General features: G+C 45.9%; 1 long non-coding RNA gene across 1 annotated transcript; it reads right to left on the bottom strand.

Moving 5' to 3' along the window:
• Positions 1 to 1,100: 1,100 nt before the first annotated feature.
• LOC142409671 (uncharacterized) lies at positions 1,101 to 3,969 on the bottom strand. Its single transcript, XR_012775732.1, has 3 exons — positions 3,886 to 3,969; positions 2,524 to 2,598; positions 1,101 to 1,232 (listed from the first exon to the last, which is right to left on the bottom strand). It is a non-coding gene; the product is annotated as an uncharacterized LOC142409671 (long non-coding RNA).
• Positions 3,970 to 18,892: the final 14,923 nt, after the last annotated feature.

Raw genomic sequence — 18,892 nt, forward strand, 5'->3', positions numbered from 1 at the left:
GAGGAGGCATCAGGGAATGTCAAATTGTTTTTTTCCAATTACAACTCTATTTCAAACAGGGTAATGCAATTAAAGGATAATTACTAGAAGTGCAAAGCCAAGGTTATGATCAGAAATGGTTACCCTTTCACTTCTAAGTCCTGTCTTACTAAATAAAATGTTCCTGTGGGGCAAGTTCCTCTGCATATCTGCAGGTATCCAGAAGCAACTAAAGGTCTGGCGTTATGAGTAGAGTGGCTCTTTGTGTAGAACCTGCCATATTAGGAAAAAGGGACAAACAGGTGGCTTTATCACTGATTAATAATTGCATAAATCCACTTCAGGATAGGATAGTAACAATATATTAGTAGTGTTTCACAGGCAGTATCACGACATGCTTTTAAATAGTAGCCATGGTAAACTGTTATTATTTTCTTAATACTGAGCTGTAGTTTGATTTCTCCTTTCTTTGACAAACTATCGGCAACAAAATACAGAAGAAAGACAAAAATAATTACGGAGTGCTCAGCGCTTTGCCGGGTGGCTATTGGGCATGTTTAGCAGGGCGGTCCAGGGTGGCCACAGCGAGGACCAGGGCGGGTTGTCTCCCCAGCAGAAGGGATTCGGTGCGGCAGGCGAGGTGCAAGCAGAGCCTTCAGTCCCTGGGTGCAAGTTCCGCCCGCCGGCGAGGTGCAGCAACCTCTGCCGCTACACATGGGTGCAGCCCTGCAGCAACCAAACAAGCCGATGCCGGCGGCGTGGCTCCGGGTTTTCACCCCTGCGACGCGGGCCAAAACGGAGCTAAACGAGTAGGTTCGTACTGCGTCCCGAGGGGGCCCTTTAGCTGCCTGCGAGGCCACGTGCGCTGCCCTTTCAGATGGCAAATCTCCATGCTCAGCCTGAAGCCCTGCCAGAGGGGACCTCCTGCCTTCCCGTGTCCTCCTGTGCCCAAGCACGGCGGCTAGGAGCGGCCTGAGGGCCAGGGCCGGGGGGCTCGGGCCTGCTCCCGCGATGCTCTCCCAGAGTCACAGAGCCCAGGCCACTGGACCAGCCTAGAGAGGGGCTTCAGAGCGTCCCCTCCCCTGTGCAGCAAGGTCCCCTCTGCAGTTTCGTTCTGGCATACCAGGGGTGTTGTGGTGAGTCAGAAGTTTTCAGAAGTTTAGGATTCCTTTTTCAGAGCTGCTTTCGCCTCTATGGGGACAACCGCAGCGTTGCCGTATCCCGGCTCATCTCGGGGTCTGTTTGGTGGGAGGCTGGCAACAGAAGAAGTCAAGCTGTCTGAACTACAAGGAGCTAAAAATTATTTTCTCGTGACACAAGCGTACATCATTAACTAGCATGAAGCGTTAATTAGCATCGCCCTTTGTCAGCCCCCCCCCCCCCCCCCCCCCCCCGTGTCACTGCCAGTGCCCAGGGGAACCGGGCTTTTTTTCAGTTGGCTCAGAGGAGGCTAAAGGGAGACCTAAAAGCAGCCGATAACTATGGGAGGGGCAGTTATAAAAGTAAAGGGTGCTTCAAACTTTATTCGGCTAGAGTGGTGGACTTGCACCCTTTAGAAGGCTGAAGCTGGTGGAAATCCCGCGTGCCTGCAGGGGCCTGTCCCCGGGAGCCCGCTGGTGTAATGCTCCAGTGTCACAAACCATTAGTGAGGTTTGGCCAATCTGTTTTATTTAAGTGCATGAAATAAACCAGCAATCCTTTATTATTAGCTGCTTTATTTGACTGGTAATAGTGCCTAAAAGGGGCCGGGACTCCAATTTGCTCCACTTTGAACCACTGTTTGCTGGGAGAGCATATACTCTAATTTTCTACGAGAGTTTCAGTGGGACGGTGACTGAGTCTTGATCCCATTTTGTCTGTCTTCAACATTGTTATGGAGGTGGCTGACAGGCAATGCAAACTAAATGTAAACTGCATAATGAGAGCAAGACTTATTTTAGTAAATGTTCAAAATTAGCGACAACACTTGGGTGAAAAATGCAATGTTTGTAACTGAGCACTCTCGCTTTCCTCTGCTGTACCCTGCAAACTCATGGTATCTTCTCAGCAACCAGCCGCTGAGCCCTGGGGAGCTAGGCACCTGAGATCACCTTGAGGGGTCTTGAACAACCGGCAGCCTTTTTGTCACAGAGAATTACTTCGGTGGCTACGCAGTCTCTGGGCAAAAAGAGAGAAACCCAGCAAGATCGCCAGGCAGGGACTGCTCTTGCGGATGCTGGAGCTGCTCCAGTGAAGGAGTGGTTGAAGAGAGGGCTGGCCGGAGGCGAAGGGCCGGGGAGGGAGAGGGTGCTCAGCAGGGCAGAGCTGTTAATCCCCTTGTGCTCCTCTAATGAGAAACCACAAGGCGAAGCTGAACACATAGAGAATTTGCTTCCTAACATTAACATAAAATTAACATTAGCATTTAAAACAAGCCTATAATAATACTAAAACAAAATAGATTTATTTATAAATATTTATAATATTCATTAAATAATAAATTGGTTTATTTCTAAATGTCAGCCTTATTTCCAGGACATTTATTCTGCCTGCATCCCACTGTACCTGAGGCAGACAAAATCTCCTCCGTGTACAAACCAGGCGATCGGGGCAGAATAGCACACCGGGAAATGAGGATCCCTATGGAGCAAACAAACAGCAGACGAGCAGGCGAGTTAAAGCGTTTCCCTCCTTCCCTGGAGATATGTCCTTATCTTGATAATTGGAGGAATAATAAATAAATAAATAAAATGTCTTATTTAGCCATGGTGGTGGTGTTGGAGTCCTTTGTCTGTAGCAGAGTCAGGAAAAACTTTTGGATTGATCTGGAGTGCACAGGCCTATCTTCTATTAAAGTGTATTAATGCCAGGTTCTGTGCAATTAGCGAGAAGTCAATTCCCATTACTAGTTAACACTATTGAGTATCTGCTTTCTTTAATAAAAAGCTATGTCCGGCATAAAGACTATAAATCGATAAGCAGCCACTTTCTAAATCTATTCTGTCTCCTCCAAAAATGCAGAGAGAGCCCTGCAGTTCAGAAGGCGGAACAGATTTAGCAGAAGAGATCCCTGCCCGCCGAGAGCTGGCATGCCTGCTGCGGACCCTGCCTTCGCACGTCCCTCTCACCAGCAGCGTGGTTCCTGCCGTGACTCAGCTCTGCTTTGGAGAAGCCTTTGCTCATTTCTACGAGCCGTACCCATGCAAAGCGGCGTTAAACTCTTTACATTCGTTTAGTGGCATCAGAGACCAGGCTGGCAGAAATCCTCCACGGAATGAAGCCTTCTTGCATGACTGAATCACATATATGCCTTATGATCCAGCAGCTGCTGGAAGTGCCTGGCCGAAGCTGGGACAGACCTTGGAGGGATCTAACAACTCCTGCCAGCGGTGGCCGGTGTCTGCTGTGGACAAGCCCTATTGACAGGGCAGCTAAAGTAAGGCTGCAGAGTCGTATCTCGCTCTTAGGAAGAGCAACCGCTTATGCTTTAGCAATGGAAGACCTGCAGTTTGCATACAGCTGTCACCTGGTATTGCCTATTCGCTATGTTGATTCCGTAAGTAATAATTACTTTTTGGTAGAAGTCCATCTCCCGTTGTAGGACGTGCAGTGCTTGTGCTGGAACAGCTGCCGGGATGGCATGCACGTTTAATCCTTACGGTGTCTAACAGAGCAGTCTACGGGTTTCATACGCAATTTGATCACGTTCAGTGATCGCTGTGGCAGACAGCTGAAAGTTATGCTATCATTATAGAGGAGCAGCAGAGAGAAACCTCTCCTAAGCATGCTTTAGTAATGCTGTCTCCTAGGACAGATTTTTTTTGTCTGTGTATATTTATTTTTATTCTCATTTGAAGGTACAGATACTCAGCCCAGTAATCAGGAGCCACCTCACAGAAACCACGCAGGCTTGACGAAATAACTTACGCTGTTCACGCAAGGGGACGATGTCTGATCAAATTTGGTCTTCTGTTTGGGTTTGCGGTATGCGGTAAGGACTTAGGGCTGGGGGACGCCGTCTTCCCAGCCGTAAAGGAAAGAAATTGCATCCTACCACGATGGCGGAGATTTCTGAAAGGGCGAAGAGCACCTGAATGCTTAGTTGAAAATCAAATAGGGAGAAGTGGCAAAGGGCTGTTTGGTGCCTTTTAAGCTTCTATCTACAGGTTTCTTGTCTTGTTAGCCCCCAATAAATGAGGAATATGATTAGAAATTAACAACAAAAATAACTAAAAAGGGATGAAAGAACTTGTCCTGGGTAAGAAAAATTAAAACAAACCAAGAACTGGGGGGGGAGTGAAAGAAGATTCATTGTTCTGCTTCTGATACCCGAGGTTTCTTGGCTTTAGTACTGGTTTCCAGTTGTGGCCCATGGATGTGCAGAAACCCAAAGGCTGCTTCTAGGGAGTGAACAAAAGCTAGCTGAAAGACGGCTGTCGTCGGTAGCCTTTTATTTGTTAATGGCACCTGCAGAACCAGGAGGAAGGGGGAGAACGGTGGAGCAGAACAGATTATAGACTGCTAAAGGAAAGAAAATGTGTTTTCTTTCTTTACAGACAAGCAAGGAAATAAAGCCGGTTTGCCTATTTTAATGATCATTTGCTAAACATCTGAGCAGTTGAGTTGTTAGTCTGAATGAATGTAGATGAAATTCAACATAGACAAGACGATTTTTATAGACACACGGGCAGTATTTTTTCCCAGAAGTATTACATTTTGATTTAGCTGGGGACCAGAAATTATGTGATTTAATTACACAATTGTTACAAATACTGAGTAGTGAAAATGGAAGCAAAATGCAAGCTATATGGTAGGTAAACATTTTCTTTTAAATTGTTGGCTGAATTTGAATAATTAATAAATTGGAGGAAGTTGCAATCTGCTTGTGGAAGTTCCAGAAAAAAGAAAAAGGAGCTAAGCTCATAAGGTAAATTATTAATGTTGGTATATTCGCTTTGCTCCAGTTATTTGTAACGTAGGAAATGTGATTTGCGTGTGTATGTCATTTTAATATTAACTCAGTTGCCAGCTCAGATCTAAAATAATGAGACAGATCCAAGTCTTTCATTTCCAGAGAAGAATTTTTAATGCAAGTGAAATCAATATGGCAAAAGATTCTGCCCAAAGAAAGGCTAAAAACTGAGCGTAGCTGTAATGCCTGAGGACAAGAGGGTTTAGACCCTCCGTTTTCTTCACCCGTGACAGATGTCCACGCACACGTCGAAGCTGGTCAGTAAGAGGATAAAGATGTGTGCTTTCACCTTTGAGTTCAAATGCATGCTGTGATCTTATCTGCAGCCAGTTGGATTAGGAGCAACTCTAACAGTATAAACAAGAGTAAAAAACCATCGCATGCTTAAACACAGCTGCGTGCAGCTGACAGAGCCTGAGCCAGAGTCAAGAGCTAGTGGGCAAGAGCTAACATCCTTGATGGCACGCCGTTGGGGAAGCCTGCGTTTCAGCAGGAATGTTGCACAGCCTCTCTTCTTTCCATTCACAGCTCTTCCTTGTTACTCATAAATACAAATTCCCAGTCCCTTTTTTTACACTATCTATAAATGTCTCCAATTATAAGTGCAGGAATAAAATTCTATTAAAGGGAATTTTAAATTACAGCTATATTTTTAGATTTGAACTTTTTCTTAATTTGGTTTCAATGTTTCCAGAAACACTGTGATTTTAGTATTTGCAGCTGGTAACTGTGGGACAACTCTGGGCTCTGAAGCCTTATATTTTCTGGGCTCTGAAGCCTTATATTCATACCGCGGCATACACACAGACCCACTATCACTTTTCAGGCTTTGCTTTGCCCATGCTCGAGAAGGACTGTCTCTGGGACTGAGAAGGTTGTCTGGAGCTTCACGGACCCATCCAAACCCAGGCAGAGGCAAAGCTGCTTTGCATGTTGTTGAGCAATCACTGGCACTGAAAAAGGGTCAATTTATCTCATTTAAAGTCTGTGGTTTGATATCAGTGTGCGAGCAGACGTACTAGCAATGCCTGTGAAACCAACCATTGCAAAAGAGCGGGTGACCTCCCCCCGCGCCTTTGCCTGCCAATTTAAGAGTGCTCAGAGCAAGGTCCTTCCTTTCAGCCTCCACTGAGGTCCTAGTCACGGTGCTAACCGTGCAAGGGACATGGTTGCAAGCCCTCGTGCTGACTCTGGGGAGGCCACCAAAATACCGTCCAAATACGCTGTAACACTACTGGCTGTACTGAGGCCTCAGTGGGGCTTGAGGCTGGGCTGGATCCATCGCACGACTCGTGTGAAACCCCCACGCTCCTCGTGCTAAGGATCCTCACACCAGCATGCAAGCCAAGGTGCGTTTAACTTTCCTCGTGCTGATCTGTGAAATGCCAATGGTTTGAAAAGTCTTAAAGGCCATAGCAGTAGAGACAAGGAGAGGACCCAAATTTTGTTTAGATACCTAAAATGGGTCCTGTTTGTGTTCCCATGTAAACTACCATTGAAATTGTCTTGGGGATCAAAAGGAAATGGCAGACTGCGGCTTGTCTAGCTTTGAAGCTGCTTAAAACAAGGAGGGAACGCCCTTCTTGTAAAGGGAGGGCAGAACTTCAATTGCGAGACGTTCACTAGGAAGCTGGGTAGATCCCCCGAGAGAGCAGAGCTCCTCTCGGGGCTCCCCCTGCTTCCTGGTACAGCTGCAGCTCCCTCTGCCCCATCTTCGCCGAGTTGTGCCTGCTGCGTTTGTATCGGAACCGGAGGGCAGGCTCAGCCCCGCAGGCTGGCTCAGCTCCCGCCGCCCTTGCTGAACAGCACCCGTGTCGATAGGAAGGGCCATCGTTCCTTCGGCCCTTCTGTGCTCAGCCCCCTGAAGGAGGACTCGAGCCTCAGCAAGGTCAAGTTCACTTATGGCCTTCAGGGACCTCTGCAGCGTGGCCTTCCTCCAGGTGTGAATGAGCATAACGCACAGAGGAGGAACATTTGGTCATAAGAAAAGCTTGGACCTGTCCATATTCACTGCGGCTATGACCTAGGCTTTTGGCTTTCAAGACACGGGAAATACAAAGCATCGAGTATAACTGTGCACCTTGCTGTAGCTGATTATTTTAGATTTTGAACTGGCGGTCTGCAGCTCTTTCTAGCATCATTTAAACATTGATTGCAAATGAACTGTAGTACTACGTAGCCTCTTTCTAACAAAATCTGCAAATCCACATTTTACACGTCTGCTGCTTCTAATAGGGAAGGCAGAAGAGAGTATAGTCTGCAGCCTTGAGGTACTGGAAGTAATTTTTCAAAATGTAAAGCTTACTGCATTTGGTATTTCTATCAGCTGCAATGCAGTTGCTCCTCAACATCAGCCCCATGCTGGGTGGTTAGAATTTGCAGGGCTAAGCCACGCCGTATTAACTGTACAGTCTCGTGATGACTAATAGCGGCATGAGAATGAAATATTACTCATCCGGCCCAAAATCTGCTCTCCCTGGGACATGTATGGCAGGAACAATAGCGGGAGTTGGCTCTTTTTTTTGTGACTTGTTCAAATCTTGTGCCAAGTCCCCTGCAAGGGTCGCTACGGGCTTCAGCGTGTGAAAAGAATAGCGTTGTCAGGCAAAATTCAGGTCTGATTTTCATACTGCAGAAGGTTAGTGACTCTGGTGGAGTTATGTCCAGGTAAAAATGCCTCTTTACTTAATTCAAAGGGTGCTGGACCAGAGGTGAAATCACTGTGGAGTTTGGTTCAGCATCTTTCTTGTTTATAGGACTGGCAGGGATGTACAGCTCGTATTGTCTTGGGGTGGATCCAGCTCTCAAACTGAGCTGATGTTGCTGAGTTGCCCTGCACAGAGGCCAGGAGTATGCTGGTTTCTTAAAGGCTTAGAAGTTTCCCTTCTTATTATTTTCCACTGACTGATTCTGTATTCCCCAGAGGCTCCTTGTTAACAGCGCAGACCATCGCCAAAAATTAAAAATAAAAAAGGAGGGGGGTTGGGGGGAGAGGAGTGATGGGAATAAAAAGACATACCTGCAGCAGTCCTTGCCGTATATTCCCTCTGTGTCCCACCGACGGTGTCACGCGGAAGGGAAATTGTTCTATCAGTGACTATGTTAGATTCATGACCCCACCACAACCTTGAATTGGCCTTTAGTTGTCGCTGATGGGAACTGAAGAACAGCTCCTGTCGACATGATTGCTGCTCTCCAATGAATCAGAACACGCAGGGCACAGAGCAGCACATTAAACTAGCAACAGAAATATATCACTGTACTTTTATATAGATGTATTGCTTTTGCCCAGGCATATAAATGATTGGGCTATCCACTTATTTTTTTTCCAAGGACTATAAATTAAAAATAAGCTAAGGGTTCTGAAATTATGTTCTCTCCCTCTCTTTTCCCACCTCCCCTTCTCTCTCTTTTTTTTTTAAAGCTGGGTAGCTATTTTAGGTCTACAGTAAAACATTTTAAAGGTAATCTTACCGCCTATGTCTACTTGACCATCCTTTTTCTAAAAGAAATCTACTGCTGCAGTTCTGGCTCAGGTAATTTAACACTTCGTGTGATCACACTAACTGTACGTATCCCTGCGCTTCTTTTGCTGCTAACGAACGCTTACAAGGCTGTATTTTTTAATTTAGTAAGACAAGGATCTGAAATGGCAAAATCTATGCATGTCATGTGGGGTTTTTTTCCCCTAACAAATATTTCATAAAATAAGATTATTTCAATATACCTTAACCAAGGGTCACTTTGACTTGAAAGTTAGTTTGATGTACAGCTGCATAATTTAATGTAGTGCCTCAAAAATGGAAAGGTTTCACCATTAAACTGCATTTAATTTTTGCAACTTTCTCTGCTCGCTGATTGAATCGTCTTTTTAAATCGCCCATTTAATTCAGAGGTGATATCACCAAACTTGCAGAGATTGGGATATGTTTTGTCCATTGCACATTGCCAGCTCTTTGCAAACAATTTATCACTTACCAGCTTTGCAGCCAGATGTAGAAGGAATAAGCAAGCTGCTGCCCTTGCGTTCTTCCCCCATCTTAGGTTTTCCTGGGATAAAATGCAGAACAAGAAGCCATCCGGGAGTCCACCGTTTATGGTACGAGGCGGAGGCAGGCATGTAGCACAGTGCTTGTTCCAGTGGAAAGCAAGCAGCCCTGCAGGTGAGCTTTGGAAACCCTCGCACATGCCAACAGCCCCCGGTCTCCTAAGTGGAACAACTGACTTCCATGAGGCAAATTTTTCCTACAAGAATCTGTGGGACTGAGCCTGCCAGAACGCGTTCTGCTAGGTTTTTTTTTAATGTGTTCTAACAAGATCTTTACTTTTTTAACTTTACTTTTCTTGGACTAGCTGCTAAAGAAGTTTGGTGTTAACCATGTGTCTGCGCGTTGGATGAAATGAATTTGCCGTCCACCAACATGTGACTTGGTCAAAGAAAATAAATGAGCTGGTCACAGCTATTTCCCCTCAACAGAGTCATAAACACTGTAATAGTAATTCCTGTGTATCTTTTCACCAGGCTTTGGATGATTGAATCTTTACTGTATACCACTTACTATCAAAACTAGTAAGGTACAAGTAAAAACCTAGCTGCTTTATTATCTTTTTAAAAGACCAGTAATTTCCAGATCTAATGATAATATGGTCATTCGACATTTTGAAGCTTTTAGCCAAACGCTATCCAGGATAGCAACGCTTCACCATGCCATGGTCTTGACAATATTTAAAAATTAAGCCCTTTTTGGTCTTCTGAGCAGCAAGTAATATCAAGAAACACAGATTTAAAGGCTTCTTAGTGTGGGGAGGGTGGGAAAGTGCAAAAAAACCCTTAACCATCTAACTGCCTAGGAAGTAACGAGACCTCCGTCCTCCCGCTCTGTTGCCACCCAGCCACCGTGCTTTAATTCCTTAGGTGTTTAAGTGCCTCCCAATAAATCTTTCTAAACGCTCTTGGCATAGCCAGTTTGCTGAAATCTTCAGAGTGCTGTGCGCTTCGGTACCTAGCTTGTGCCGAAATCCTATCAAGGCCCACAATTAACCCAGGGATTACTGGCTAATGGGTGGAGGGGAGCAGCTCCTCTTCGTTGCGTTTTCTCAAGGAAGGGAGCCGCAGTTGCGGGAGAAAGGATTTATAGTGATTATCTACGTGGAGACAAATGCTTCGCTTGCTTGGAAGGAGCGCGCTGAGATGGGGACTCAGCCGTCCTCTGCTGGCCAGTTCAGGCAGTTCTGGGCCGCTCTCCGTTGACCGTGCTGTCTTCCAAAATGCGGGACCAGTGGAGTCCGGAGCGCTGCCCGCAGCGGCCAGCTGGCAGGCTTGGACTCCGCTCTCACGGTGCCACCAGCTAGACGGACCAGTCTCCCCGGGGATTTAGTCCCTTTCAGAGCCCGGCTGAAAGCCCGTCCACGTCTGCATTCTTAGGGTAACGGACGCCGATAACCTGGTCTCCACATTATTATTAAAAAAAAGAAAATCATTCTGCTTCAAGAAAGAAAATACTTCCTTTGTGGCTGAAGGACTGCCCCAAAGCATCTGGTTCGCTCCCCGGTACAGCTGCAATTTGCCACCTGGCCTTAGGAAAGCCAAGGAGCTGGTACTTGTTCGCTGAGCTGGGGAATTAGGAAGTTTTGGGCTCTTTTTTTTTTCCATTTGACAGAGCTGCTGTAAGTCTTGACTCTCTAAGAGCTTTAACATATGCTAATTGTTTACAAATTAACTTTTGAGCATGACCGGTGCTAAACTCTAGACCTAATGAAGTTACGTGTCTGAGGGTTCGCTCCTAAGCTGCTTTAGGCTGCGAGAGTCAGTCTGTTTTCATTGCTCTCCGGCCAGGCTCGGGGGGGGACTGCTGGCTGCAAGGGCATTGCTTCCTCTCTGTGCCCATCGGTGGGGTGCGGAGGGGGCAAAGCCGAGGCTTGGCTGTTGCTCTTCACCGAGAAAGGGACGATCTGTCGCTGAGCTGGGGAGCAGCTGAGGTGTTTCCCTCTGGAGGAGGGAGCACTAAGACTAAGGCTAAGGCTGCGAGGCCAGTGAGCCTCTGCCAGCTCCAGGGGGGAGCACGCCTGCATGTTGTTTTCTTTGTTAAAATACTAAGTAGTTCTCTAATCCGGTCTTAAAAGGCAAGGGAAAAGCTCTCATGAGCAGTCACGGCAAAGAAAGAAAATGAGAAATTACTGGAAACTGTCTCAACGCGGGGCAGCGGTAGCCAGCAAGCAGCAGGGCTCCCCAGCAAGGGGCTCTGTGCCCAGAACTATTTACATCCAACTGTAACTCAGATCTTGCCCCTGATCCTAAGCGAGGTGAAGTTCAAGTTATCAGCTGTCTTGTAACCACCAGTCCCCAAACTCAGATAAACTTAAAATACTTCCACCCAGTAAGTATAACTGGCACTTGAAGGACACATAGAAAGTCATTACTGAAAGGTGCTAACTTTTCTGATAATAAATTAGTTTTCTGACTTGTTGAATGCTTTGTCAGCCCAGACAGGACATTGTTTTATAGCAAAGGTCTGGCATACTGTTTGCTTATTGATGTTATGAATGTCCATTATTTTATTTAGGGTTTAGGTTATCACCAGATGTTGAGATTGTAGAGGGAAAAAAAAAATCTCGCAATGTCCTCGCCTGATCTACTCAACCGTTCCTCCAGCAGCTCACGTGAAGGGGAAGGTTGACAAATTTCTGATATCAAACCCAGCTGTCAGAACAACACGGGGTAATAGCTGTCCTTGTCAAACGCGCCAATTAATTCTCCAGCGTGTCAATGTGGGTATAATTGATAGACTCCACAATCTGGCTGAGTAATGAAAGTCGAAAGCATTACTAAGACCATTTCACTTCCTAAGAGATTCCATAATCTAACCTGAGCTGTCAGTGCTGTGGTGAGGGGCGCTTAAAAAAAATCCAAAACAACAGTTTTCTGCAATTGTAAATAGAGGTTTCATACGACTCTTCATTTTAAGGGTAGAAAAGGATGTGAAAAGAAAGAATATGAAACAATGGCATAATCTTGTGGAGTGACAGTTTTATCCAAATACTCCGTGAAGTGGAATAGAAAATATAATTAGAGGAATTGTTTCTCTGTGAGAATCCGTGTGTTCTGGAGGTCTTTCTTTTAATGAGTGAGTTGTTTTTAAAAGAAAACGTGGCTATTGTCTTAAAAGCTGCGGCTGTGGAAAGGCAGTGTCAACTCAGCAGGCTCATTAGCATAATCCTTTGTCTCATTTAGAAATGTTTGTTAAGAACTTCTAAAACAACAACAACAAAAATTGCTATTAGAGTTGCGTGACTGCTGCGCTTACTCATCCACTTCCAATGTAGACTTTGTTTTAATAAACAGTTTGAGGTCTTCTCGCTTTAGAGGGTGGTTTTTATATTAGTCACTCGTTTTATTAAAAAGAAAAAAAAAGGCTTTCTTCTTTATCGCCACGGCACAGGGATAAGGTGGTTGGACCTACAACCGGACCTACTGTGGTGGCACGTGCCAGCCAGAACACCTCTCTTAAGGCAGCTCTGCCACCAGAGGAGTAACTCGTAGCTGTGGAGTCACCATCGTAATAAAATACAGAATAAAATCTTCAGGGATAAACCCAAAAGCCGTACACACTAGCAAGATAATAGCGTGAAAAAGAAGGACTGGCGTTCACCAAAAACCTGAGTAGAGCGGGTGCTGCCCTGTCCCGTGTTTGAACCAGACCTCTGCCTCTGCTCCTGCCCGGGCAGGCAGGAAGGAGGGGAGGCAGCACCTCATCCGCAGCCTCCCCGAACATACAGCCAGGCTTTCAGAGCAGGCGTGCACAGCGTACCTGAGTTCCCCAGGGGAACGAGGAGGGACATGCCTATACCGACCCCTGAAATCCGTCTCGCCCCCTTTCAGCACGCTGCATTGGCTCAGCCGGGCTATCGCGACCGGGGGTACTGCAAATGTCCCTGGACTCATCAGCGTCATTTAAATGCCCCTGAGAAATACCTGCCGGCGACAAGGAGCAGGGGGCAAAGCCAAGGCTGCTCCTCTGTGCGCAGAGGTGGCCCAAAGCACGCCCAGGAGCCCTGGGGAGGGAACTAAAGCCACCTGGGATGTCAATGCATGCTCCGAGAGAGTCTGAAATAAGAAAACAGAGCTTCTAAGAGAATTTAGGATGGCATTTTATGGGGAGGGACTGTAGCACTGGTTCTTTGTGCAGTTCAGGAGATGATTGAAAGACATTACAACCACAGGCAATGATGAGAAAAGCAAGTGAAAAAGGACCGTCGGTGCTGGGTAGCTCTGCTTTCCTGCTTCCTAGGATTTATGTACTTATGGATGAATTTAATACTTGGTGATCAAAAGGGTTCAAACAGTGGTTGTATTAATGATTTCAGTATAACCTCTAAATCCCAGGATGGCAGTAGAAATCTTCAGCTTGGTCTTAATCTTCTGACACTTTTTATTAAGAGCTAAATTAAGTGCTGTTGCCTTATGATAAAGCAGCTTACAGGAGTCTGAACTGTGGTATTGTCACTACGGTGTCTAGCGTACCAGAGCACTCTCTGCTCTGATCTCAATTTCTAGTCGGACGAGCTAGATCTTTCCCAAAAGTGAATTACTGAAGGGAAAATCTTTTTTTGATTTGATATTCTTTCGGCTTTTTTGTTGATATTTGGTTAATTCTCACCTGGTCTTCTTATCTATGGCTCTGAGTTTGCAGAGTGGTGCACAGCGTTGCCTACGTCTGTTAGCGTGTATTACTGTTGCAGATGTCCCAGAAGAGAAGAGCCCAAGTCCCAGAAGAGAAGAGCCCAAGTCCTCCCATCCATGCAGGCTGGTTTGGCTCCCAGTTGCCGCTCTTTCTTCCTGTTTTCCCAATAAATGTTTGGGACCTGCTAAAGGCACCTGCATGGCTCCCAGCTCATACAAGTATTATGCACCTTGCAACAAAGACCTACCTTATTCCGGAGTTTAGGACACCTGTGATCTATGTTTTGTGGCCAAGGAAATATTAATATGCCTCAAAGAAATATGAGAATCATCTCACCATTACTCTTCTTCTCTTCCTCCCACCTGTTCCCTAAAGTATATTGATCTTTGATGTGCTTGTTTTCTTGAGCCAATATGAAGACAGCGTGTCTGAATCAGGGATGGAAATAAGTGATATTTGAAGCTGTTCTCAAACCTCAGGGTAGTTTATTCTGGCTTTGCTACGTCAATCCCAAAGATGACCGAGTTTCTAAGTTAGGGGTAGTCTTATCTGCTAATTAAAGGTAATGCTATCCCCAAAGACCAAAACCGTCAGCCCTAGTCTTCATTTTGGAGCTAAAAGGTATCATAAGATCTGATACCGAGTGCCTTGAATGAAGGACAGGGGCTTTGGGGTCGACATGCTATTGCATTCTCCCCATCGCATTATCGGGGGGGTGTTAAGGACACTCCTATTGCGGAATCAAATGGCAATACAGAAGCCAGATAAAATCATTTTCGTAGTTCATAGTTTCTTCGTCTTGCTTGCATCGGAGGCCCCAGAACTGGACACAATATTACAGGTATGGTCTAACAAGTGCCAAGGACAGGGCTCTAATCACTTCATCTACTGGCCGTGCTCTTTCGAATACAGCCCCGGTGCTGCCGGCCGCCGGTGCCGCCACGGCACAGCGCTGGCGCGCGTTCAGCTCGCTGCCTGCCACGGCCCAACGCTCTTCTCGGCCTGGCTGCTCCCCAGTACTGTGTCACAGGGTCGGTCCCTCCGAAGTGCAGGACTTGGCGTTTGTCCTTGCTGAATTTTGTACGGTTTCTGTTGGCCCGTTCCTCCAGACTGCTTCTGTCCCTCTGAAACACTCCAAGCTCTTTGGATCTGAAGTGAAATGCTAGTGTTATTTTAATGTTCCCACGTACGCTGTGAGGAAGGCAGGATGTTACGCTGGCAGATCCTATTTCCTAAAATGCATCTAGGATATATCTAGAGAAGAAAAAAAAAGGGGGGGACAATGACACAGAGTATCTCTCCGTGCCCCCCCGCCCCGACCTGAGGTTAGTTAATTCCCTGTTTGGTATAAGATATGTGGCAATAATATCTCCATGTTGTGGCCTTCAGTGAATGCAAGGTTTGAGACTTGAGGGAAAGACATCCATAAATCCTCTGAGTGATGAATGGTTGGCAGTTTCATTTGAGTACTTTCTGCTACAGATGTTTAACATTTTTTCCCCAAGGGCACATGCCAGAGAACAGAATGAGGAGACTTTTTCATCTGAATACTTGCATCTCTAGTACGAAGCAGGCATGGTCACCACGGGCCAGCAGAGCCAGAGCAGTCGCACATGGAGCACCCAAGTCATGAAGAAGAAGAGCGGGAACACAACCGGGTTGCGGTCTTGGCAGAAGCCTGACAATCACGCGATGTGCTTTGCTGGGCAAGGTGGAAGACGCGACATTCCCAGCTGGCAACTGCTGGTAACTGAATGCTCCCAGATGGAGGCTGAAGGCGATACGATATTCCCAGCTGGTAGCCAAGGTCTGCCTCAGCGCGTTCCCATTCGTACACGTGGCTCCTCTATACAATGAGAACGGGTGGGCGAAGTGTAATAAAGCAGCTGGTCTATTAGAAGATAAGCTTTGTGGAGAATAACACAAACATGCAGAATCCCCTTAATCTTAAACTTTATTACCCTAGATAATAGGCTTTGGTAGTGACAACAATCAGTTGAAATGCAGAATTGTCTTGGCTCCCGCAGCACCTGCCGTGTCAGTCAGTCAAAAGCCATCTTCTGCCACACAAAAAGGTGGCTGCTTGGTATGAGCAAGCTAAAAGTTTTGTTCGTTTATTTTGAAACGGCAAGGGAAAGCTGGGCACCCTCCCTTTGCAGATTTAAGCGTGCACTCGGAACCTGCTGTAGGGGAAAGGCTACAGCGATATGAAAGCCCGCTTGCTTTCTTTACCTCCGAGGAGTAGGAGCAAGGCATCTTTTGTCCACTGAAGCCCACTTGAAAGAGTATTCCTGCTCTGAATTAGGTCAAGTCTCCCAATATTCAGCCAGCAACGAGAAAGGGAAATATCATGAAATCTTTCTGTAAAATCTTTATCTGTGTCATTTGCAGTATCTCTGAAACAAAATTAATTTAGTTATCTGAGGCACAATTCAGAAGAAGCATCTCATTCTCTTTTTGGTGGAAAACTCGGATCCCCGAAGCCCAATGCACACGTGCGATCCCCACTCCTGTAAGTGGGCAAGTAGAGAAAGCTTTCAAATGAAAAAGCATTTTACTTTATAAATGGCCTTGGCTTTATTCATTTTTCTGGAGGTTTTTTCAAGTTAAATATTTCCACAGTCCTATGGATCAAAATATGAGGCCAAAAAAAATCTGCTTACCACAAGCTGTTCTTTTGTTTAGAAATATTTCAATAAGAACTTTGGTTAAAAGAGTAACTACAAAGCGACAGAGGGTAATTTTAAGTCATGAGATAAGAGCAGTTCTAACAAAAAAATCTGTGCCAATTATTTCAACTTTCTAGTGCTCTCTAGTAATCGTTGCAACAGGTAATGTAGCAGAAGCTCACAGGGCAAGATACGCAGGGTAGGAAAAGGGGCTAGTTTGGGGAGGAGGTGTTTATACAGGTCCAGGCAATATAGTTAAATAAGTCTAAATGTTATGAGTATTAGGCAATATAGTTAAATAAGTCTAAATGTTGTGAGTATTAAAGCTCGCTCTAGTGGGTTAGATTTTGATTCTTAGTTTTGCCCACAAATTCAGGGTCTTTCCCTTTTAATGTCTAGTATTTCACTGTCTCCTTTGAAGAAAGCGATGAGTGGAGATTTTTTTAAAAAATAAATCGAAACCAGCAGCTTATTTTGGCTTGCAGAACTATACACCGAAAGGGAACAGAAGGTGCATTGAAACCTGCCTCGCGCGCTGCCTCTCTCTGAAGGCAGAAGAGGTTAAACCCGAGGGGCGGCAGCCCCGGTGGCCCCAGCAGCCTGCCGGCGGCACGCAGCGAGCGGTGGAGAAGCGTGGTCACAGCACACCAGGTGCCCTCACGCAAAGCGGCTGGGTAAGAACTGGGAAGCAAGGAAACCTAAAAGAGGAGCTTAGTACCATCTCAGCGGAGCTTTAGAAGAAATGCTGCTCCGAGTTTAATTTAGCTCAGCTGAGTTGCCTTTGAAACTCCTCATCTGGTCCAAGCGATCCGAGGGCTTCGGACCAGTTCAACAAGCTTTATCGGCCTTCTGTCTCAGTGGGACCCAGACAAACTCCCCTCCTTCAGATGGTTCCGCTTCCCCTGGTAGACACGACCAACACACCTCGGCTTTCTTTGCGATGCTGTATTGATTTTTTTGCAGTCTCTCGCTCCCTAAGGAATTGACTGCACTAGATCAAATTAAGAACAATCTGAGCATTTAATGGGGCTCCTTCAATACGATGAAGTTTGATTGCTTGAAGTTGAAGTTCATGATAATTATTTATGCTGACAGCACCCTCACAGGCAATAAAGACTGACCCTTTCCTGAAGGCCTCAGTCTCTCCATCAGCAAATTATTTTGATCCTGCTGTGCTTACCTAGTACACGTACTTCTGATTATTAAATACGAGAATTATGATCAGAGAAGAAAAAATATTTCCACCAAAGGCTGGTATCAGAATTCTGATTTTGTTTCTACTCCCCGTTACCAAATAAAACCACTGCGCCTGGCTAGCATTAGCAGTACCGGAGCTCGCCTGCAGTTGTGAGATTAGCAGCAAAACCTCCGGGTGCAGGATCAGGCCTGAACCCCCTCTTCTGCAGTTCCACAGTACCTAATAAAATCCGTTCGTGATGAAAATTGCGGCATTTCTGTGTTGTCCAAGAGGTTTGTCCCGAGGATTGCCAATAATCATGACTCTTGGAGTTAATAAACAGGTTTATCTGCGAGCAGCTATTTTTCATGAATGACAGAGAAGTTGAAAATAAATCTCTCTTGCAACTTCTTGAGCCCTGTTATTAAAAACCTTCCCGGTTGGGTATAACGAAAACAGTCCTCAAACTCTGTGTGTGTGTACATGTATCCCATAAAACCAGCTGCCTTGACACGTGTGGATGCTTGTCAACGCACAAAGCATCAACGCGCTTTCATTTTCGGTTTATATACACACACACACACATATAAAAGTGGAAACGTGATGATGTTGTATGTGTACACGCATATAAAAATACACACACATATGTCAAGTAGCCTCCACCTGCAGCTGCTATAAATGAAGCAGTTCAGCTCCTCAGCAAAGTGTGCAAATTCACAGCAGCTGATGGGCGGCTTCAAAAAGTGTATGAGGTTAGTAAGGAAAGAAGGCAGTTTTCTGATTTTTTTCTTTTTGTTCTTTTGTAAATCTTTCCTTCCCCCCCCAAAACAACAGCTACATCCATCCTGCTTTTCTCTGCAGCATAACTGTCAAAATATAACACATTTTGGGACAGCTCTGGCCCCACATGTATTCTGCTCTTTTACAGCAGGGAGAAAAGCAATGAACATGGCTCTCACACAAGAAATATAGTACTTACCTAGGTCGTTGAGTCCTCCTTCTGTGGTGGAGAGGATGGCGATGGTGCTCTGACGCAGGTCCATAAAGTCCTCGTCTTTCCTTTGAGCAGCCAGCCCAGGATCCCTGCTCTTCCTGTCCCGCTCCTTCTCCCCAGCACAGGCTTCTTTCTCTATGCAAGTTCCGAGTATTAGAGCTTTCAAATGCAGGAACAGCTGCCTCGCATTACTCAGTAATTCCCCAGCCAAGGGAGTGAGTAGAAAAATTAGTCTCTTAACTCGTCTAAATGTAAAAATGATGTTATTTAAGAAAAGAGGTTGTGCATCAGTTAGAAAATGTGAAGATGCAAATGAAGCTGCAGGGAGGCAGCAGACGGTCGCAGGGAGAGCGCTCGCTTTCAGGCGGCAGCAACACGCGCGCTGGAGCAGCGCGACTCCGCACCCGCCGCTTCGGCCGGGCAGAAAAGGAGCAGGTGGAG

Source organism: Mycteria americana, chromosome 5 (assembly GCF_035582795.1).
Source record: "Mycteria americana isolate JAX WOST 10 ecotype Jacksonville Zoo and Gardens chromosome 5, USCA_MyAme_1.0, whole genome shotgun sequence".
In the NCBI taxonomy this organism is placed as follows: Eukaryota; Metazoa; Chordata; class Aves; order Ciconiiformes; family Ciconiidae; genus Mycteria; species Mycteria americana.